The 22406-nt window shown below is 33.0% G+C and overlaps 2 long non-coding RNA genes across 4 annotated transcripts in view; one reads left to right on the top strand and one right to left on the bottom strand.

The window, feature by feature from the left end:
• Positions 1 to 18117, top strand: part of LOC144287961 (uncharacterized) — a 48312-nt gene extending 30195 nt beyond the window's left edge. Inside the window, exons 3-4 of the long non-coding RNA XR_013355855.1 lie at positions 8749 to 8876; positions 17831 to 18117. This is a non-coding gene — a long non-coding RNA (uncharacterized LOC144287961). The remainder of the gene's footprint in view (positions 1 to 8748; positions 8877 to 17830) is intronic.
• Positions 1 to 22406, bottom strand: part of LOC144287960 (uncharacterized) — a 132839-nt gene that overhangs the window by 94536 nt on the left and 15897 nt on the right. For 2 of the 3 annotated variants that reach the window (XR_013355854.1, XR_013355852.1), the window contains exon 2: positions 22204 to 22379. This is a non-coding gene — a long non-coding RNA (uncharacterized LOC144287960). Of the gene's footprint in view, positions 1 to 17749; positions 17947 to 22203; positions 22380 to 22406 lie in introns of all 3 variants that reach the window. The other variant, XR_013355853.1, reaches the window with a different exon arrangement.

A 22406-nucleotide genomic window follows, 5' to 3' on the forward strand; every position in this document is an offset into this window, starting at 1 on the left:
AATGGGTGCAAGAGTTAGTACTTTTTTTTCTTTTTTTCCCATTTCTTATATATAGCAATACATATCTACTAAGCCTGGTAGTGGCTGGTTAAGAGGTTGATGAATGAATATTGAAATACCTATCTAATGGAATAGTAGTGAAGAATAAAGAGAAATGCACTTGTGATGCATGTTTTTTCAGCTCAGCATAATGTCTCAGCAACTGAACTGTGATTCTGCATGCATCACAAGTGCATTTCTCTTTATTCTTCACTAGTATTCCATTAGATAGGTATTTCAACATTCATTCATCAACCTCTTAACCAGCCTCTACCAGGCTTAGTAGATATGTATTGCTATATATAAGAAAGGGGAAAAAATGAAATGAAAAATACTGAAGAAATTAATAATAGCCAGTAGACTCATCTTTCAAAAAATATTAAAATAAGTTCTCAGGTACAAGGCATAATATGGATCAGAAATTTAAATCTATGTAGAAACATGAACATCCGAGGAGAAAAAAAATAAAAGTAATAAGATATTTTTTTCTTATTCTTAACTGATCTAAAAGAAATATTTAAAGTAACAATAATAATATCATTACAGCAAACAGGTAAGTAAAATGAAAGACAATCATGTCAAAAGTGACAGGAAGAAGGAATTGGGAATATTCTGTTGAAAGGTATCTGTACTACATGTGAAATAACATAGTGGTATTTGAAGTGGGCTAGATTAGTTAAAAATGTATATTGCAAACTCAAGGGTAACTATTAAAATTTTTAAATATATTTTAAGAGAGGAGATAAAAGATAACCATACAAACTGCTGTTAAAACACAAAAATCTGGGCAGCCTGGGTGGCTCAGCAATTTAGCACCACCTTCAGCCCAGGGCATGGTCCTGGAGACCCAGGATCGAGTCCCATGTTGGGCTCCCTGGAGCCTGCTTCTCCCTCTGCCTGTGTCTGCCTCTCTCTCTGTCTCTGTGTCTCTCATTAATAAATAAATAAAATCTTTAAAATCTTTAAAATTTAAAAATCTTCAGCCCAGGGCATGGTCCTGGAGACCCGGGATCGAGTCCCATGTTGGGCTCCATGGAGCCTGCTTCTCCCTCTGCCTGTGTCTTCCTCTCTGTCTCTGTGTCTCTCATTAATAAATAAATAAAATCTTAAAAAAAAAAAAAAAGAACAACCTTATTTAAAAAACCACAAAACTCAAAACTGGGGAAAAAAGAAAAAGAAAAAATGAAACAAATAGAAAACAAAAACAAAAATGGTGGATATTAATAAGCCAACAATATGGATAATTCCTTTAAATGTAAATAGTTTAAATATACCAATTAAAAACAAACTGTCAGAGTAGGTTAACACATAAAGATGAATCTCATCTAAAAGAAACTCATTTTAAATATAAAGACTCAATAGGTTAAAAGGAAAAGGATGAAGAAATATATATCACATTAATATTGATCAAAAGAAAGATAGAACAGCTATGTTAATTTAAAACAAAGGAGAGGGCACCCCCAGTGGCACAGCGGTTTGGTGCCACCTGCAGCCTGGGGTGTGATCCTGGAGATCCCGGATCGAGTACCACGTCGGGTTCCCTGCGTGGAGCCTGCTTCTCCCTCTGCCTGTGTCTCTGCCTCTCTCTCTCTCTCTCTCTGTCTCAATAAATAAATAAAATCTTCAAAAATAAATAATAAATAAATAAATAAATAAATAAATAAATAAATAACAAAGGAGACTTCAGAAGAAGAAAAATTGTCAGAGCTAAAGAGTAGAACTACAAAATGATAAAGGGATCAATTCTCACAGAATACCTAACAGTTTCAAACATGCATGTAGCAGTTAAAATAGAGCATCAAAATCTATGAGGTAGAAACTGACAGAACTGAGAGGAAAAAGTAGACAAAATCACTATTATAACTGGAGACTTTAATGCCTACTATCTGCCAGTAATTGACAGAATAAGAATGTAAAAAATGAACAAAGGTTAGTGTGATCAGCACTAGTAAGCATAATCTAATTAATATTTATAGATACTCATCCAACAACTGAATACATATTCAAGACTGAAAGAACATTCACCAAGATATACCAAATTCCTAGGCATAAAGCATATCTAAAGAAACTGAAAATAAATCTTACAAAGTGTGTTCTCAGATCACAATAAATTAAATTTAGACATAGTAACAGAAACATAGTGTGAGCTGCAAATAGCAGTTTTCTCCAAAGTATACAGTATGCAAAGGGGGGAAAACAAACATCTGACAAACACAAGGATCAAGGTTAACATCACTAATGATAAATCATGTTCATAGCATGTACCTTTGGTATTATGTAATGAAAATGGAACTTTACCTTTGTATCCTTCCTCCCAAAAAAACATAGCCCTAGTCTAACCATAAGAAAACTACAGAGAAATACCAATTGACTGACATTCTACAAAATACCTGACCACTGCTCATAAAATCTCTCAAGTCATCAAAAACAAGGAAAGTCTGGAAAATGGTCATAGCTCAGAGCCCAGGGAGATATGGCAACTAAGGATAATGTGTTATCCTGGATAGGATCCTGGAACAGGGAAAAAGACATTAGGGAAAAAGATGAGGAAATTTAGAGATGACTTACTTAATTGCAAGGTATTGACATTGGTTCATTTATTGTAACAAATTTATCATATAAATTGAAGATGTTAATAATGGAAGAAATGAGTATGAGGAATATGAAAACTCTTTGCCTTATCTTTACAATTTTTTTTCTGTAAATCTAAAACTCTCCAGAAATTAAGTTTGTTTAAAATATATTCTCATAAAATATTTAAAAGTTTTGAGTCAAAGTAATGAACACATTGATTACCCTTCAAATATTTTCATTGTGTCACTTTATCAATTCCTATACTTCCCCCTCAATTTTCAGTCAATTACTAATATGCTTCTATTATGGAGTAATTTGAATTTTCTGGTTGCATATAAATTAAATGCTATAGAATATGCTCTTTTTAGTTTGGTTTCTTTCATTCAGCATAATTACTTTGGGATCCAGTCATTTAGTCACATGTATCAACAATGTGGTTCATTCCTTAGTGTTTCTGAATTACATTACTTAAATAGATGTGCCACAATTTTTCTATCCAGTAGAATATCCACCTATTAATGGACATTTGGAGTTTGGGGCTATTACATATAAAGCTGCTAGAAACATCACTGTACATGTTTCCATATGTGTATATGTACTTTATTTTCCTTTGATGAATACTTAGAAGTAGAGTGACTGCAGTATATGGCAGCTGCAATTTTATATTTTAAAGAAACTACCAAATGACAAATTTGTAATATTTTGCATTTCAACTAATACTATGAGATTTACATTGCTCCATATCTTCTTCAGCACTTAAATTTGTCAGTCTTTTTTATTTTAGCAATCTAATGGATGTATACTGCTATCTCATTGTTTGAATTTGCATTTTTCAAATGACTAATGACATCACGTGTCCTTTTATGTGTAACTTGCTCTCCATATATCTTCTTGAGCCAGGTATCTATTCAAATCTTTTGCCTATTTTTTTTTTTAAATTGGGCTATATCTTCTTGTTACTCATTTTGGTAAGGTGTAAGTGACATATTATGTTAGTTTTAAGTGTACAACATCATTCAATATATGTATATACTGTGAAATGATTACCACAATAAGTCCAGTTAAGATCCATCACTATATATAGGTACAAAAACGTATTTCTTATGAGAACTTTTAAGATTTACTCTCGTAGAAACTTATTTTAAATATACATTATAGTATTAATAACCATAGTCACCACACTGTACATCACATCTCCAACACTTAATTATTTTATAACTGGAAAGTTGTAAATTGTGACTACTGTCACCTACTTTTGTCCACCCACCACTCCCTGCCTCTGGCAACCATCAATCTGTTCTGTGTATCCAAGAGATTTTTTTTTTCCTCATCACTGGAACACTGGAAATTATAATGGCTAATAGTTTCTTGACTTAAATCTCTATTGTTATTTCATGATGCTATTGGAGTATAGAAAACTTTCTCATCAAATCCACCTCATATTAAATAACAAATATGATTGGAACTCATCAGAAACTATTTTTATTCAAAAGAGTCATAAAAGCAGAGTAAGCAGACCTTACCAGTTTGAAACAGGTTCTGGATCAAGTGACAAATTCTTTGAATCTACTCTCTGAAACTTCAGATTTTCTGTTTTATTTGAACATATAGAGAAAAACAGCATAAAACTGAAATAACAATCAGATAGTTAAAACCACCAGAGTACTGTCTAAATCTAATTTATTTTTTTTACATAGAAAAAAAGATAAGCCTCTGCTAACATTTGTTGGTGCCCTAAAATTTTTAGTCTTTTTTTGTTTTAAAATTAAAAAAAAAAAATTAGGCTTTGCTAGTGAAGAACATGCCATATGACTATGGCAGTAACCCATTATTAATATACTTAATCAGAAACAAAATAATTCTAAGATCTTCCAGATATTATATGAAATCACAGATAAATGGGCAAAGAAATAATCCATCAGATTTCATTATTATGAATGAATATGATATTAAAAGCTATGTGAATCCTCCAAATCAAAAACTTCCTTAATGATTCAGCCAAGTTTCTTCTTATAGACATAAGACTTCCAGTGTCAAATTGGTTGGCCAATCTTCAATGTGACAATTATGATAAAAAAAAACAACAAAAAAAAAACAATTGTTTCATTGAGATGGAGACCTATAATTATATTTTTTATATCTGAACTTCAAGGATATCATTTATTGAATCTCAGCACAAAGCCACAGAGGAAAAATCAGTTTAATTGTTTTGAAATTACTAAAAAACAAACTCAAATGACTTTTACCAAAAAATGTCATTATATAACATTACATTATTCTTCTAAATTAGATATATAGCATTTTCTTTTTCTTGACTGTAATTAACATAGCAAGTAACTTTCTTTGTAATTAAACTTTTGTTTTTTATTAAAATGTTGATAGGTGTGGTACATTGTGCCCTCTCTTTTAACTTCTCCCTTTCGTTTTTTGGTAGTAGGCAAGGTGTCTTGCTGTCTCTGTAATATTAATGGTCGAACATTTCTTGCAAAGAATGGAATAGAGTGTGCTATAGGAATTGCATACACAATCTTCAATGAATAGAAAAAAAGACTGGGACCTTGGATGTCAGTTCCAGGAGAGACAAATTTATAGGCATAACAATCTGTCTTTTAAAACTGATGTCTGAAGACCTAGAGGCCTTTCCCCTATCACTAAAGATTTGTCATGCATTTCCTACAATATGAAAAATCTGTAGTGTAACATTTAGACATTTTTTGCTGCACATAAAAGGGACCTGTCAGGTCTGTTCTAGGTCCATATGCAGAATCAATTTTAGTATTAGATTAAAACTTTATTTAAAAAAACTTTAATAAGAAAAACAGACTTTTACACTTTTACAATAAGGAAATCTTTAAAGCTTGCTCAGAAATTTCATATTTCACCAGGAACTAATAATAAAATAGCCATCTGCCCTTGTAGCTTAGCAGGCACCAAGTGAGGTATGTTCTCTTTAGGGGTTGCTTGAAGAGGAGTGGTTATCACTCAGAGAACTGCAGCAGAAATACAAATGACTTGCACTAGTGGTCTCAAGGGCTAAGTGAGCTCTTCAAAATGGCATTTGCCATGAAGTGTCTAGGGTACTGACAAAAAATTATAACTGTGGTTCAAGGCTAAAATGTTGGACAACACAGTACTAGGAGAATTATGCTAAAACTGGTTGAGATGATATTAAAGTATTGATCAATCAATAGGACTATGTAGGGATGCCTGGGAGGCTCAGCAGTTGAGCAGCTGCCTTTGGCTCAGGATATGATCTTGGAATCAAGTCCCGCATTGGGCTCCCCACAGGGAGTCTGCTTCTCCCTCTTCCTATGTCTCTGCCTCTGTCTCTTGTAAATAAATAAATAAAATCTTAAAAAAAAAATAGGGCTATGTAGGCACAAGGGCCAATTCCACCTACAAAGTAATAATTTCTTTTCAAAGATTCATTTCTGCTTATTACCAAAATGACATTATTTTGTCAGTTTCACGCAAAAGAGTGTAACAATTTGGATTCCACCAATCCATGAGCATGGTATATATCACTTAATTTACTTAATCTTACTTTGCTTCTTTGAGCAATATTTTGTAATTTCTAGTCTACAGATCTTGTACATATTTAATTGTACTCATCATCAAATATTCCATGTTTTGGATACTGTTGTGTATAGTACATTTAAATTTTAACTTTATGTTTTATTGCTAGTAATGTATCTTAACAGTGGTGCTGTTTTATGCATTCTTTTCATAACTCAGTGACGTATACACTTAAAAATAGAAAATTTTATTATATGTAAATTATGTCTATAAAGTTAGTTCAAGAATATTTCTGATAAGGTGTACTTCTTTATAGGATTTTCCAGACATGTATGATGATTCCTATAACATGCTTATTACATTTCCAAACAAAAAATATGTGCTTGACAAAAATTATCTGTTATCATTTTTGAGTTCTGTATTGATACTTAATATTTTTACCAGAAGTTAAATTTTCATTTTAATATTTATACTTGGGAATTCATACAGAATATTATCTGCATATAAAACATGATATATTATTGGGCATTTAAAAATATTTTAACTTTATCGACATATTGACATATTGACCCTATAAAGAAAAGAAATGTCATTCCTTGATTTAAATCTTCCAGTCTCAGGCCTTTAAAATTATTCTTGGTTGTATGCTTTTAATAGTCCTCCTCACACCTCAGTCTTGCTTGCCCAGAATTCAACACTGTTTCATTTCTGACTTTATAACAGTTATGCTCAGAAACATTTCATTTGTGTGCTTTACTTATATTTTTCTTCAGTTATTTACTGACACAAAATACCTCCTACTCTAATCTTAGAAGAGGGTGTGAATGGGCACCTGGGTGGCTCAGTCAGTTAAGCGTCTGCCTTCGGCTCAGATTGTGATCCCAGGGTCCTGGGATCAAGTCCCACATCTGGCTCCCTGCTCAGTGGGGAGTCTGCTTTCCCCTCTATCCTTCCCCACTGCTTGTGCTCTAATAAATAAAATCTTAAAAAAAAAAAAAAGAAAAAACAGAATAGGGTGTGACTATGTAGTATTAGATACCAAATTTTGTTGGGTTCATGTGCTTCATACCATTTGTTATTACATCAACTGTTTATTCTTCCATCTACAACATTCTTAGCAGTAAATACTCAAATCCCCCTGGGATGGACTTACATATGTGCAACATTAATCATGGTAATAAAATAGGAGTAATAGCAATAATTAGATATATTAGGTACTGCATGGCAGGCAGTTCTAAGTGTTTTCTATATGTAGACCACTTAATCCACAAAACAGGAGTACTAATATACTCCTATTCACAGAATTTGTAAGACAAAGCGATTAAGTGGCTTCCTAATTTCTCATAATCTTTAAACAGCTTCAAACCAACAGTCTTGAGTCCAGTAGCCAATATCTCAAACATTATATTATTTTACCTACTACTCTCATTCTCTTTTTAAATAAGATGAGAACTTTAGTTACAATGAATTATGGGACTTAAATGATCCATGGTTAAATCAGTGCATTTTATACCCTCAAGCTAAAACATAATGATGGGCACCAATCTTATATTTTTAATATTTAAGTTCAAGGTGACTCTGAATTCAAAACTCATTTTCAAACTTATATGATGTAGCTTCACAGTCTACCTTTAAAATGTTAGTCCTCCTTGGGCAATTAACTTGGTTTCCAAGTAAGAGTACATGACATTATGTTTTCATAAAACAGGATATGTCCCTGTGCTTCAATTAACTACTATCTTAAAGATATGCATTAGCTGTAGTTTCTTAGAAGCCTTCAAGAAGTTTGGAACACATAAATCTTGAAGGTATTTCTGAATGAGTTGCCTAAATATAATGAATATACAATGAACAATATTTTATAATTTGAAAGGATGATGACAGTATTTTTGCCTGTATTATCCATGGTTCTTCAAATAATGGCTCTGATATTGCATTTAATTAGCCTTGAACTCAGTCAAACTCAGTTATATATACATATCTATAAACCTTCTTAGCTTATAATACTGAAACATGACTATGGCACAAAGATCACAGTTGCTCAGATCAATCTTCATTTTGGATGAATACTTTGATCCAAGTAAAATCCTGTTAAGAAGCTCATGTGTAATTTCTACTTATGGTGGTGAAATGAAATCAAGTTTGACTCAAAATATTTTACATCTGAATTCTTTGAAAAGATAACTGGTATTTGATTAGTGGCCTACTTGTGCTCAGTTTTATGACCTGTTTATTTACAAAATGAGTTTTTATACTGCTTTTAAAAAGTCAGTGGTGGTTCAGATCTGTCTCACCATCACATCCTAGGCTATGCAATATGTGTCTTCTATAGTTTGATGCTGCTCTGTTATAGGTGTTTCTGAAAATAAGGCCACTGGGAACAGCTTCCAGCAAAGAAAGTGTGGTGTAATAAACACCTAGTTTACATTCATTCTTCATTCTAATTTCGTTGCTGAGGACTACTAAAAACTGACAAAGAAAGTTTTTTTTTTCTCAATATTTTAAAAAATTCACTGCCCCTTGTGATTAGTACATAATAGAAAATATATGTAATGCTTGGAGTAAATTTACAAAAACAGTAAAATTGAGATAAATGGATTCTGTTATTTGGATTTCTAGCTTCTTGGAGTGAATCACATTTCATAAGGATGATGACAATGATGATATAACAATAGCAGCAGCCACAATAAGCCACTGAAAGTATGATTGAAAAATAAAAAATAAAAAGAGTTAAGAAGGCTAGTTTGGTAAGTAGATCTGAAAATGTCAGTACTAAAAATCAAAATTGGTAAATATCATTTTCCATATAATAAAACAAGACAAAGGGAAAACAGAAAATAGTTACTTTTAAAATGTTTAAGCAAGAATACAAATAAACATGATCCCATTGTGGTTCTACTTGAATTAGTTAAATTTCTTCAGTATTTTCATTCCTGTAACCTGAAAGGAAGCTCTTGAGGTATTAGCAGCCATTCTGAGATGGCTCCTAACCCCTTTCTTCAGTCTCAGTTCAAATATTAGGAACCATACAGTCTTAGCCTTTAATTGGGACCTTAATTGGGCCTTTGGTGCCCTAATTATGAATAAGGTAATTATAGTAATTATAGGTGAATTAGAGTAATAATTAGTAATTATAAAAAAGTCAACCTAAAGTACGTTTGATATATACTTTCAAAATAGATGTTTAAAGTGACAGCACTCACCTCAAACATGATGATGTATTCTACTCTATATCTTTCATTATACATGGATTAGAATTTCAGGAAATCAAAAAATTATATGTAAATATATAAATATATATAATACAAATATAATTAAATACATACATGTATTTCTTGGAATGAGTTTAATTCTTAGCCTATCCTCAATGCCTTAAGGAAAGCATGTTTGCTATTTGTGGAACAGAAAATAACTTTTTTCCTAAATTATGTGCATAATTCCCCAAAATTAATAAAGATCAGTATATTTACCTACTCAGAAGTATTAAAAGGTATGCACAGGTCTGACAACTTATTTTGGAGATAATTTCAATTTATTTTAAAATATAAAATCTATGTTCATAAAAACTTTTACGAGTCCACTATACAGTTTCTCTTAAGCCATAAAGGCTATTACAATTGACTAAGAAGAAACAAGTCTGAATTAGGTGATTTACATGCATCTAATATCCCATTTAACCTTACAACAAACCTATAGGAGTTGGGATGAGGCTGATATTATGCCCTTAAAAAAAAAAAAAGAAAAGTTTTTGAGTACAGTCAACACTCAATGTTACATTAGTTTCAGGTACAAAATGGGAATTCAACATCTCTACATGTTATGCTATGCTCACCACAAGTACAACTACTACTATCTGTTTTCATAAATTATGACATTATTATTGACCATAGTTCCTATGCTGTGCCTTTATTCCCATGACTTGTTCATTCCATAACTGGAAGCCTGTACCTCCCACTCCCCTTCACCCATTGTGCCCATCCCTCTAGCCCGTCCCCCTCTGGCAACCATCACTTTGTTCTTTGTATTTATACTTCTGATTCTGCATTTTTGTCTCTTCATTTGCTTTGTTTTTTAGATTCCACAGAAGAGTGGGATCATATTTTTGCCTTTCTTAGTGCAATTTCACTAAACATAATACCCTCTAGGGCTGCCTCAGTGGTTCAGCAGTTGAGCATCTGCCTTCGGCTCAGGGTGTAATCCTGGGGGTACAGGACTGAGGCCCTTATCAGGCTCCCTGTAAGGAGCCTGCTTCTCCCACTACCTGTGTCTCTGCCCCTCTCCCTGTGTCTCTCATGAATAATAATAATAATAATAATAATAATAATAATAATCTTAAAAAAGAAAACATAATACCCTCTAAGATTATCCATTTACCCATCCATGAACACTTAAGTTGCTTCCAAAACTTGGCTATTGTAAATAATGCTGCAATAATCACAGGCAGGAGTACATATATCTTTTCTAATTGGTGTTTTTGTTTTCTTTGGCTAAGTACCCAGTAGTGAGATTGCTGGATCATAGGGTGCTTCTATTTTCAATTTATTGAGGAAACTCCATACTGTTTTCCACAGTGTCTATACCAATTTACATTCCCAACAGTGCCTGAAGGTTCCTCTTTAGCCAAATCCTCACCAACACTTGCTATTTCTTGTCTTTTTAATTCTAGCCATTCTGACAGATGTAAAGTGACAGATATCTCATTGGGGTTTTGATTTGCATTTCCCTGAAAATTAGTAATGTTGAACATCTTTTCATGTGTCTGTTGGCCATCTGTGTGTCTTCATTGGGAAAATGTCTTTTCAGGTTCTCTGCTGAATTGTAATCTGATTGTTGGTTTGTTGGTGTGGAGTTGTATAGTTTTTTATATACTTTGGATATTAACCTTTTATCAAATTTATAATTTACAAATATCTTCTTCCATTCAGTAGGTTGCCTTTTTGTTTTGTTGATAGTCTCCTTCACTCTGCAAAAGCTTTTTATTTCAACATAGTCCCAACAGTTTAGTTTTGCTTTCGTTTTCTTTGCCTTAGGATATTACGTCTACTTTTATTTTTTTTTATAGATTTTATTTATTTTATTTATTTATTCATGAGAGACACACAGAGAGAGAAAGAGAGGCAGAGATATAGGCAGAGGGAGAAGCAGGCTCAAGGCAGGGAGTCTGATGCAGGAATTGATCCTGGGACCCCAGGATCACGCCCCAGGCCAAAGGCAGGTGCTAAACCAGGGATCCCTACATCCATTTTTAAAATGTTTAAATAACTAGCCTAATATCATACAGCTAAAACAATAAATGACAGTATGGGGATTTGAGTATAGATTCAATTCCAAAACCCACACTCTTTTCAAAATGTCAGACCATCATTTTTTGTAGGTGAATTACTAAAAATATTTTTAAATGCCTACTGTATTCAGCTTAAATTTCTAATATTTTAGAAAATTTAAAAAAATTCCTGCAGTTTATGGTAATAAAATGCTGCAATTTATTGCATCAGTAAAATGACTACTATTATTTGAATTGCTTTCTTTAGATATGTCTCACTTATTTTCCAATTTTGTAACTATCAATGTCTGTTGCTCACTTTTTTAAAAATTTTCCCTCATAATCCCTTTCCCATAATGATATGTTCTTCTCTAATGAAAAAGAATACAATTAACTCTCCAATTTTAACCAAATCTGTGTGTCCTGATTAAACATAACAGATACACAGCCAATTCATTTATTACAATTGTCTTGACTAGAACTTTGACAAAAATAGTAAAATTAACTAACATAATGTAGTTCGTTACTTAAACCACTTTCATTTTGTTACTGTCCTGACAGGATTGTTAGGAAAATAATTATCAAAATTTCAAAAAAAAAAAAAAAAAATTTCAGACAACTAACGAATCCTGACCTGGCTACTTGTAGCTGGCTGATATTGAGCTGCAGTGCTCTTCTCAAAAATAAAGATATAAAATCTATTTTTTTTTTCTATTTGTTGAGAGTTAAGATGCTCAGGAACATAATTTAAATGGATGGTAATAAATTATAGCCATAATTATGAAAAGACCCTAATGAAGTTTTGATGAAAATGCATCCTAATGATTATTTATAATCATGAAACATACAGTAAGGTTAAGCTAGATATTCCTCTGTATATTACCAAGCTTAACAATACTGCTGATTTAATTGAGCTTCAGGGAAACCACATTTTTCAAAAGTGTTTCAGCTCATATCTTGGGGGAAATTGTTAAGGAAGCACTTAACATAATAAAATAATAAAAAAAGGAAATTGTACCTCATTTAAAATAATAAATAAAAAATTCAAGAAAATATGTTTATGATTTATTAGAATCACTGACATTATTACTGAAGATATTAAAGAGATCTAAAAATGCCAAAAACGTACATCATTTTATCTGAGTTTTAAATGTAAAAGTTGTAATTTTTATTTTTTGTTGACCTATCTTGAAAACCACTTATAATTTTGACAGATTTGTCCACAGTACAGATAAGCATATCAAAGGCATTCTTTATCTCTCTTACTCTTTCTGGTTTCCATCATTTTAAAACTATTTTTTGTTAATTTCCATTTCTCTCTGAAATTATCTGATTTTGCATTCTGTCTACTTTTTCCATTAGAACCCCTAATACACTAATCAGAAATACTTCAAATTTCTGGTCTGATCTTTCCAACATCAGTATCATATCTGAGTCTAACTCTTTGACTTGCTTTGTCTCTTCAGACTTTTTCTCTTATCCTTCTGCATATCTTGTAATTTTTAGTTGAATGCTAGAAAAATTGCTTAGAATAGATGACTAAGGGTAGGTTGGTTGGTTATTTATTTATTTATTTATTTATTTATTTATTTATTTTAATGCTTACATAGTTGTAGCATGGACACAAATAACATTAATTACTTGAAATTTGTTAAGCTCATTTTTATGGCTTAGCATAGGTCAATTTTTATAAATATCCTATGTGTACTCGAAAATATGTTTTAGCAGACACATGTCTAGATATGTTTACAAATATAAAAGCTTATAAATAATATTCCTTAAACATTATATACAGCAATCATTTTTTGTTGTTTTGGTTTTGAGCATATATCAATACCTTATGAAGGTACTTTTAAGTCTCTTGCTATATGTTGGTATATTTATCAATTTCTCATATGAAAGAGCTATAAAATATGCTTTATATCTTTGAGTGTTATTCTTACATATATACTTAGAGTTATTATAGCTTCCTCGTATATTGAGCAGCTTTTCATATTACACAGTTACATTTTTTAAACTCAAAATGTTTTTCCCTTAAAAATCTACCTAACTGAAATTATATAATTACTTCAGTTTTATTCTCTTGTATTTGCTGGGTAATTCTAATTTGTATTTTATAATTTAAGCATAAATCAGTCTTAAACTTAGGTGTGTGACTTAGAAGCAGAATAAAACTATTTTGTGTTTTGTTCAGACTCATCATAGGTCATTTTTCCCTCTAATTTTAATGTTTTCTTATTTTCTTCATATTAGTTTACAATGATTATCTATGTATTAACTATTATTTATCCTGTTAGAATTTGGTGAAATTCTTTCAATAATCCTATAAAATTGTTATTCATTATATCTTCAAATATTCTAGCTTCTCCATTCTCATTTTTACTTTTTATATAACATCAGTAAGTTTTCTGTTGTATCTTATCATTCTATTTTCTATTTTGTGATCTCTTTTTCATACTAGCATTCAGTGGAAACTCTTCTTTCTCTCTCTGAGTTGGAATATTGATTTAAGTTCTTCAGATTTCCCTGCCCTCCACCCTACCTTTGGTCCACCAGTTCTCTATACATTTTGTTCAATCTGTTATGTATACTATAATCTATTCATTGTGTGCTTTTATTTTAACTGTGTAGTATTTAATTGCATGATTTAACTTTAACTCTAATCCACCAATTGTATAGTCAACTATTGTATTTTATTTCTAGATTTTTCCATTTTTTTTCTATTTATTTGATCCTTTACATGTAATTTTCTCATCCTTACTTGAAATTTTAAAAACCTATTTTTTGGTGTTACCTTTATTAAAATACAAGTTTTATTTTCTAAAGCATAAAGCTTTTGTAAGTTCTCATCTATTACCTTTTTTTTCCCTCTCCACTTTAAGTGCATTATAATGTACATGCATATGATTTTTTAAATTTCAAGTCATTTTTTCTTGGAACTTTGTAGAAGTACTATGACACTGAGCTTAAGTTACATTCTTTCAGAAAGGATTTGTCTTTATATCTGTTGATTACTCAAGAATAGCACTGACTGGGAAAACTACAATTAGATTCTCACCTTGAGATGGACTATTTTTTAAATTTTCTTTGGTTTGTTTAGTTTTTCTTTGTATATTTTTGCTACAAAGTAGGGTAATTCTGAACTACAAAAATCATATGAGGTCCATTAGGTGTTACATATTTTCCAAGGAAACTTCTTTCTTCCCTCTCCTAAGTACTAAAACATCAAGATAGTCATGTCACTCTGACTCTTGACCACATTGTTCTCCAGATACAGCTCCTCCACTCCCTCCTCCTTGAATCCACAGCCTATTCTTACACTTTTTGAAGTAAACATGTTTTTCTCTGCTTCCCTAAAGCATTAATCATTCCTATAGCCAACCTGTTGGCTTTTTTTTTTTTTTAAGATTTTATTTATTTATTTATTTATTTATTTGTTTATTTATTTATTCAGAGAGAGAGAGAGAGAGAGAGGCAGAGACACAGGCAGAGGGAGAAGCGGGCTCCATGCAGGAAGCCCGACACGGGACTCCATCCCAAGTTTCCAGGATCACACCCCGGGCTGCAGGCAGCGCTAAACCGCTGTCCCACCGGGGCTGCCCAACCTGTTGGCTTTTAATGAAAACTGGAGGAGACAAAGCCTCAGAGTCCAAACCCGAGTGCGGTTTGAGTCTGAGTCTGAGCCATGGTCCCCCTGCCCTCCAGATTAAGATTCATTGAGACTCCAAGTCTTTCTTCGTATCATCACTTCCAACTATCCTGGATCCGCGGCACACACGTGTTGTGGGAGCAGGAGGATCTTTTGTTAGATTCCATCTTGGAGAGAACCCAGGCTTTATCCTGGTTCATCATACCCCCAAGCACCCATTGTATCAGAAGCTCAAGTTCTCTGAGGATTCCTCCTTTAATGTCCTTTTTTTGGATGTTATCGGATTTTTACTTTTGAGACTTCTCAGTAATTAACATAAGGAACTTCAGTCTTTCCAAATGGCACTTATTCCAAGATACCTAGTTTTATATACTATTATCAACAGAAGTTACGAATGACTTTTTAAAATTATAAGCATTTAAAATTGCAAATCTTTACACTAGAGTTACTCTTAAAAGAGCAAGATTACTTTAGTAGCTCAGACTAAATTCAAAGTGCAAATCAGCTTAGAAACTAATTTGTAAGAGTAAAATATCCAACTCTAACTTCCTCATTTACACCCTATTTTTAAAAAAATCTGATCACCTAGTGAAAAAAACTTGAAAATATGAGTTCTCTACTTTTAAAAGCTTTAATTGCTGAGGGTAATGATTCTGAAAAGAAATTATATTTTTATTGCCTGGGACGTTTCTTCCGCAGCAAAATCTGTTCATCATAGCAGTGCAAGTCTTAGGAGATTCTGTTAATGGACCATGCTGTCACCAATAAACACCTTGAACTGGTAGTTATTTCAGAGAAAAAGGAAGTCACTCTTTTATAGACTGGGTCTTTTAAATGCACTGTGAAATAAAGGGCACACAAGCTTAAGAGTAATTATTCCCATTATGCATACTTTTATGACTCAAGATACTGAGATAACAAGGAAAATAAATGTAAAATAAGCATGTATGGCAAGTTCATCTAGAATTAGATTCTCAAAGAGTGTATTAGATTAAGAAAGGTGGATAGATAATATATTCACAAAAATTTTTAAAAATCAATCATGTCCGGATAAAAACATAGACGTATTTATTAATTGATACTTAATTTCAATAAGTGACTAAACTGCTTCTTATAACAGATTATATATCATGGTGCGGGGGGCCGGGGGGGGGGCATTAGTCTTTTATATCCAGTGTGTAAGTCCTATTATTCAGGATACTTCAAGGAAATAAGAATTTTAATATTAACAGTAAATCTCTACCACCTAAAGGAAAAATAACAAGTTATCAAGACTTTATACTAAAGTAAAGCCTCCACAGAAACCTTTCTGGATAATTTCATCTTCCCCTATATCACCTCCTCAAAAGAACTTATTATATAAAAGGTGATAAATATTGCCACCATGTTCTGTTACATGGGATGCTTTGGAACACATAAAAATCAAGAATTTTCTTGTCCTTCAATTTTATGCTTTTGAATATACTGTAAATTGAAATCTGGGTGGAGAGATTTTTCACGAATTTTCATGTCATCCTTGTAAATGTTAATCTTCCCTGTATCATTCTAAATTTAGTATATGTGCTGCCAAAGTGAGCCTGGATAGGGATTTTTTTTTCAACATAAAATTATTTAATATTGAAGGGAAGTGAGGAAAAATCTTTAGTTTATTTTAATAAAGTTCACTGACAACCTAAGTATTTCAAAACTATCATGTTTAAATCATCAAATAGATGAGCAAACCATCGTATTAGATACCTTACTTAATTTCTGGCAATTCTGGCCATTTTTCAGGGGTTTTCTTTTAGTGAGTACTTAACCCTGAAGGAAACATCCTATCTTGTGAGTTTCTGGACTACTTAGCCTTTACTTATAACTACAGTTAGTTGTCAATTTATTAGTTATCACTGGGGTAGTAAAACTGCATGTTTTGGAACCAGTGAAGAGAGACCCTTAATTTAGATTTCCTTGGGGAATAGGGACAGTTAAAGATCACCACATTGCAAATAAGCTTAGTCTTAAAGGAGCAATTAGAGAAACATCAGTGAAAACACTGGAGAAACATCAGTGAAAACACTGGAGAAAGCATTCCAGAAAGAACAATTAGAATGTGTGTCAAGAAGACATAGAAATGCGTAATTTTTTAAAACATGATTTTAGGAGTGAGTGATATGTCCTCCTGAATTGGGTGAGTTTCTGATGATGTGGCAAGAATATGAGGCTAGAGAGCAAATCTGGGACCAAATTATTGATGGCTTTATGGGGTGGAGTGTTCTTTGTAAACAGAGAAGTGACAACTGAAGTTTTATATTTTACAAACATCTTAGGGTGGGGTGCAATGATGGTATCATATAGGAAGATGATGCAATGATACAGGTGAAAAAAATGAATTAAAGGAGGTCACCATCAGTTAAGGAGAGGGCGGATTTGGAAGCTATTAAAGAGATAAGATATTAATACCTGATCTATGTATTTTGCAAATAAAACAAAATTTGTCTCAAACTACAGTCCAAAAACATGTCCTCTAGCCACATGTGGCTATACACATTTAAATTTATATTAGCTAATCTTAAGAAAATTAGCTAATCTTAAAAAAAGTTCAGTTCCCCAGTATCATTAGTCACATTTCAAGTGCTCTGTAGTCATATGTGGTTAGCAGCTGTTTTAGAAAGCACTCATATTAGACAGTGCCAGTGTAGACTGAATCCTAGGTACTTAATGTGGGTTACCTGTGATTAAGAGTGGGTCCTTGATATTTGCAGGTATTCTGAGTGGAGGATGGGGATATAATGTTGCAATTATACTTTCAGGTACTGCACTTTCAGGAAGGACCAGAATATCTTGCAGACCCAGATGTAAACCAGGCTCCAGTGTTTCATTTCAGTCAACTGGTTGTATGGAATTCTCATGAGTCAAAAGATGGGGACTGAAGGAAAGGAGGCCATGAAGAAAAAAATCAGTTTCAAAAAAAAAAACAACTGAAACATTTGCTTATGCAACTTACCTGTATATCCTGGTCTTGCTCAAACACACTTTTTATCTATTATTTCTACTTGATGATACTTGCTGCACACACCCAACTTTATGAATAAATGGGTTAAAGAGGGAAAACTCAGGCTGCATAATTATCTGATGTCCCAGGCAGGACCAGCCTCCCTTTCAATCAAGGTGCTCTATATTGGTAGCCTGGCTTTAATTTAGTCTAAAAACTGGGTACAAGGCCATGATTTTTCATTGTACTGATTCAAGTCAGATTTTTGGCCAGATCTAGAAGGCTTTTTTCTCTCTTTTATATAAGTCATGAAGTATTCTAGTAAGCTCTCATCTATTTGATTTCTTGGGAGGTCAAGATTAATGAGGTGCTACCAGAAATTCCTGTGGGCCAAGAGTGTCCTTGCTGTTCTTCATAATGAATTGTTGAAAGATACTCTCCTTGAATATTTTCATGCTTTTACATAATCCAGGCTTTCTAAGTAAAGAGGAGATATGAATAGCAAAGGCTTTGGAAGCTAGAGATAATGTATCACTCTGAAGATTTACAGGATTGTCTCCCTGGAGCCATTTATTTACTTTCATGTTGAGATCTGACTCTATTCCTGGGTCAAGTAGCAAGAAGAATTAGTAGAATTAGTACCCGCCCCCCTTGCAAGTGTCTGCTCCCCAACCCCCACCCAGAGAGATTATCAGAGTTTTTCAGCACAATTTTTTGGCTTATTTCTTCAGGCACAGGTGGCCAGGCTGCTTAAATGGCACAGGGAGACTTAGAGTTATTATAGGTTCAAGTTGTCAGTTTCTTGTAAGTCCAACCTATTCACAGGGTTAAGCTCCAGTTTAATGAAACAGGAAATGAAATGAGAGGCAGTAAATTGATAACTCACTGCCACAAAATAGGATTAACTTTTTGAAAAAGGAGAAATCGCCAACAATTACCACAGATATAAAGGTGTGAATAAGATTGTGCCAGTAAAACAAGTTGGTTATTTGATTATTTGGCTCAGAAATAGCCAATATATTACTCTACACCTCACTGCTGGTGAAACACAATTTATCAATACATTCTCCATCTTTGAACCCTATTGAGATACAAACACAATCTTTCTCAACGAAACATTACAGGCACAATGGTCACTCCATGCCTAAAATAAAAATTCCATTTTGAGATAATTTAATATAAAAATATTTTAATAGAGATTGATAGCGTTTGCTTGCATTTAATAAAAGCTCTCATTAAAATTAGTACCCATAATAAGGTATGAATTGGATAGTATACCTAATACTGTTTACTTTTTGTGGAAATTGAGGAACACCAAAAATTAAATGACCCCAAAGCACTGAATGATTTAAGGATTAAATTTTCATCTGTCATTTCACTATTGACCAACATATATTACTTCTGTTATGACAACAGCTATTTTCATGAATTATTTTCTCTTTTTTCATGCAGGGCAATGGACACTAATCATCACACTATTGTGTTATATATGATGGTAATCTCAATCTCAAAGTCCAAGAGAAAATATATATATATTCCACTGTGTAAGAGAAAGCAGATAGATGTTTTCTAGGTAATGGGGCTTGCCAAAGTTAAGAGCAAATGAAATAATGAGTAATTTTAAGTCAATTGAAAATAAAAGGTAAAAACTTCCCAATTCATCCTTTTATTCCATCTGCCATTTTCACGCTTTATTACATTAAATGTTCCATTCTCAGCCATTTTTACTTACTAAAAATTATCCATATTCTTCTATATTAACCTAAGAACTCCTGGCATATGCACTAGTGCTTACCTAGTAGGGTAAAAATTTACCTTAAATTTTGTTTGTAGGATGTTCCTCTGCTTTCCCATTCACATATGACACCCATTTGTTATGCTGATAAATACTCTGAGCCTTCCGTGCTGTGGGTACTACTTCCCTGCCTTGAGGTTATAATCCAAAGTAACCTAGCTGTTTTGTATCCATGTTCCTTTCATGTCTGTCACTCCATAAATATTCCAACATCAGAGTATCATAACAAGTTAAAATATGATTAAAATACTTTTTATTGTATTGTTGATGAACTACTTATAAACCATTGTGACTAGTCCCAGTCATGACAATAACTGGTGAAAGGAAAAAAAGAAAAAAGAAAAAGGATGGTTTTCTTAGACTTAAAGCTTTTGCTATTAGCTATGGTCACATGCCGGTCACAATGGGTATTTCCCTGAGAGTAACAGGAAGATAAATGAGAGAAAACTATAGCCCATGGTGAGGATTTTTTTTTTAATTTTATTCATTTATTCATGTGAGACACAGAGAGGGGGAGAGAGAGAGAGGCAGAGACACAAACAGAGGGAGAAGCAGGCTCCACGCAGGGAGCCCGACATGGGACTCCATCCCAGGTCTCCAGGATCAGGCCCTGGGCTGAAGGCGGCGCTAAACTGCTGAGCCACCCAGGCTGCCCAGTGGTAAGGATTTTTTAACACCTACGGAAATACACTTGTCTTTCTATCTATCTTCTGGGATTTATAGGTAGGGGAAATAAGAGCCCGACTGTATAAAGGTTCTTCACCTCAACTTCTTGATTTATTATCCAGAAACCAATAACATTCTTAATCAAAATTGTGTTAGAATATAATTTTTCATATTAATATAACCATTGGAGGGCAATTCTCTAATTTCAGTTAAACTTAAATATAAGGAAAATAACTGATAATAATAATAGTATTAAGTACAAACAGGTAATAAACCAAGCTCTATGCCAAGTGATTTCCATAAATTATTTCACTAATACTCATTACCATGTTACTTATCAAGAAAGTGAGAATTACATGTATGAAATAATTTTTTCAAGAAGACACCAAGAAGTTAAAGAGGCCAACTGTGCATCAAGTTCACCACCATGAGTCCTCACATAAAGAAAAGCCCTAATAGACCTCAAATCCTGTGCCTTTATAGAGAAAACAAGTCAGATTACTTTCCCTAACTTGCTAAATTCAATTAAGTGTCTCTACACTGGGACAAGAATTTGCAGAAAAAAACTACTCCCCCATTCTACTAATATGCTGTATCTTTTATATACAAGCATATTAATAAACTTCAACTGATACAAGGTTCTTAGAGTGTGGATCATGGTAATCTCAGGACCTATTAGTAAACAATCTTGTGTTTTTTATTCACTGCTTTAGAAATAATAATAGCTATGTGTCAAACACTGCACTAAGAGCTTTACATATATTTACATATATTTTCATATTCAGTTCTCAGAACAAACCACAAAAGGTAAGTTTCACTATCCCCATTTGGAGATAAGGAAATTTATGTTCTGTGAAGTTAAATAACTTGTCCAAGATCTTACAGTTGATATGTACCAACTCAGGATTTTAACCAAATCATGTCTGTGAAAGTCTTCAATCTTAATAACCACTGTATAACATTTCCTTTTCTAACTGCTTTGAAGCAAATTATTGTTATTCTGACAAACATATATCTATGTCAAATTATGTACCATATTCTCTACACACCAATAGTCACATGCATAAATATAATTAATAATATAGATTATTATAGAAACTTAGGTCCTTTTAAAAGCAAAACTTATACTGTATTGACAGTCCCTGCAGTTCCTAGATTAGCACGGACTCTATAAATATCAAATCACAACAACAGATCATTTAAAACAGTGAGTATCATGCAGCTAAAAACCAAAACAATAGAGTTCACTTTAATATTGCTATATGCAAACATGCTTTCTCTAGTGTGGTTTTGATCCACACATGTTGCTCTACAAACAGAAGGACAGATGCTGCAAGATAATTCACCTTTATAGGTAGATTTAATTTACATCATGTTGGAGTGAAAATGTCTGACAGAGCTCTTTAATTTTTCTGCTATAGAAGAATATTATAATAATCACAAAAAAATCCTGTCTTTAAATGACAGGGCTTTGCATAGTCTAATCTAGAATACCTGCAGTGGGTGGGAGTGCAATGACCTGTTTTATAATATTATAGTGATGTGTGATGCAGGTTCAAAAAAAAAAAACTTTACATGTGAGGTTCCCCAGTCAGTAAAGACAAAGCTTGTTTCAGGTATAAAAACACTTGGTCTCTGTGTCAAGAGAAAGAACTCCACATTGCTTTGAAGCACCCCTGGCAGTTGATAATGGAGAGCTGTTGGCAATGATTATGGAGGCAGATGCTTACCTGTTCTCCTACAGTGTACAATCTTGGCTTGATGACAAGGTGAGGAGAAGGAGAAGCTGTCACAGAATGGGGGCAACTGGCAGCTGGAACCCTAGCGGGGAAGGGTAAACTGGTCACCCAGGGCTGCTTGCTTGACTGTAGCAGATCTCATCAATCATGCCAACATATGCAGCTGCCTGAAAATAAACAGGCTTCTCAGACAG

The sequence above is a fragment of the Canis aureus genome, chromosome 17 (assembly GCF_053574225.1).
Source record: "Canis aureus isolate CA01 chromosome 17, VMU_Caureus_v.1.0, whole genome shotgun sequence".
Classification (NCBI taxonomy): domain Eukaryota; kingdom Metazoa; phylum Chordata; class Mammalia; order Carnivora; family Canidae; genus Canis; species Canis aureus.